Source organism: Heterodontus francisci, unplaced genomic scaffold (assembly GCF_036365525.1).
Source record: "Heterodontus francisci isolate sHetFra1 unplaced genomic scaffold, sHetFra1.hap1 HAP1_SCAFFOLD_43, whole genome shotgun sequence".
NCBI lineage: Eukaryota > Metazoa > Chordata > Chondrichthyes > Heterodontiformes > Heterodontidae > Heterodontus > Heterodontus francisci.
The window spans coordinates 6,957,066-6,959,052 of NW_027141852.1; the positions used below are offsets into that span (position 1 = coordinate 6,957,066).

At 46.4% G+C, this 1,987-nt stretch overlaps 1 non-coding gene across 1 annotated transcript; it reads left to right on the forward strand.

Moving 5' to 3' along the window:
• The first annotated feature begins 515 nt into the window (after positions 1-515).
• Positions 516-598, forward strand: trnal-uaa (transfer RNA leucine (anticodon UAA)). Its single transcript has one exon. It is a non-coding gene; the product is annotated as a tRNA-Leu (tRNA).
• The last annotated feature ends 1,389 nt before the right edge of the window (positions 599-1,987 follow it).

Sequence of the window (1,987 nt, forward strand, 5' to 3'; positions counted from 1 at the left end):
CAGCGATGGTAATGCTGTTGAACGTCAAAGGGAAATGGTTACATTCTCTCTTGTTGGAGATGGTCATTGCCTGGTACTTATGTGGTGTGAATGTTACTTGCCACTTAGCAGCCCAAGCCTGAATGTTGTCCAGGTCTTGCTGCTTCTGGACAGGGATTCCTTCAGTATCTGAGATGTCCCGAATTTGTCCTTTTATGAAACATTGGTCAGGACTCACTTGGAATATTGTATCCAGTCTTGGTCTCCTCACATGATGGGTGATATTGAGGCTTTGGAAAGGGTACAGAGGAGAGACATTCGACTAATTCCCAGTATAAGACATCTTGGTTATCAATTTAGACTAAAAGAGTTGGGACCCTACACTTTAGAGAAACCTAGACTGAGGGGTGATCCGATTGAGGTTCATAAATAATGAAGGGTCCAATTCAGCATGGGAGAGGAATCAACTTTAGATTGTAAAAGGCCAGATGGCACCTGGATCACATTAAATTTCATTTTCAGCGGTGGGTTAACGTACCAGGATGACCGAGTGGTTAAGGTGTTGGACTTAAGATCCAATAGACATGTGTCTGTGTGGGTTCAAACCCCACTCCTGGTATCTGTGCTTATATAATGTTATTTATTCTTTCCCTGACTTTTGCCTTGCACCATCATCTCTTCTGTCATTTCATCACTCTTGCCTTTCAACTGCTCACAGCTTCCCATTATTTGATCTGCCCCAGCACCATTCCTTGGCTCTGCGCTTGCTTATAAACTGGTAAATCTTTAACTTAATCTCCTCTGTACCCTGACAATGACCTTCTCATCCTTCCTGGATTGTGGTTCCTCACAGGATCCGCTGCCTCTCCGACTTCCCTCCAGGTAACTGAAGGCCCTGAGCCTTGGTCTCGCTTTATACGCTAGCTGATAGTTGATTCCTTGCAGGTCTGCCACCGCTCAGGAGAAGCTCAGGACCCAGATCAAGCAAAGTATCAAGAGGAATGTGAACAAAGGCTCCCTGGTGCAGAGCAAGGGACAGGGCGCCTCCGGCTCCTTCAAAATCAGCAAGAAGGAAAACCCAGGGAAAAGTGGGAAAGAAGGTGAAGAAACCAGCAGACAAGAAAACTTTCGAGAAGAAACCAGCAGACAAGAAATCTTTCACGAAGAAACCAGCAGACAAGAAATCTTTAGCGAAGAAACCAGCAACCAAGAAATCTTTAATGAAGAAACCAGCAGACAAGAAAGTGACAACAAAGAAAGTCACAGCCAAGAAAACGAGCAGCAAGAAGATGGCAACGCCAAATAAGGCGGTGAAGAAAGCAGCACTTCAGAAAAAGTTTCCTGCGAAGAAGGTCAAAAAAGGCAAGAGTGCAGCAGGCGGAAAGGCGCTGATGAAAGTGCAGACATGGAAGAGCAAGGTCAAGCCGAAAGCCGCGAAGGCTCAGAAAGCAGGGTCTGGAAAGAAGTGTAAGAGCGCGGGAAACTTGTAAACATCTGAACACAAAGGCTCTTCTCAGAGCCACCCACATCTCTCAGGAAAGAGCTGATCCCCTGATCAAATGATTCATGTCCCGGCCCCGCCTGCAGATTCCACATGGAAATGATTTGGAGTAAATCCAGGATCCCTGGTGACTCGCTGACATCCCCTCCACCCAGCCCTTTCCCCACACTCTGTAATAAAACAGAGGGATATCCGGCCCTCACTCTAACTGGAGATGTGTTCGGTGCAGTCTCAGTTCACAAATTCAGGGGGAGAGTTTGTAAGACAGTAACACTGGCAGAGAAACCCCACCTCACAACTCAAACCCCAACACATGAGTTTCTCCAATTCAGCTGGAGTCGGGTGACAACAGGAGCTGGGATAGGCTGTGATCGGGAATGTGAGGAATGGATTTGTTCAGGGAGGAATGTACCTGGAATCTCCGAATAGAATAGTTCCTTATTTCCCCAGATGACACATTCTGCAGTGAGAGTGAAAAGTCTCTTCACTGCTTCACATTTACTAATT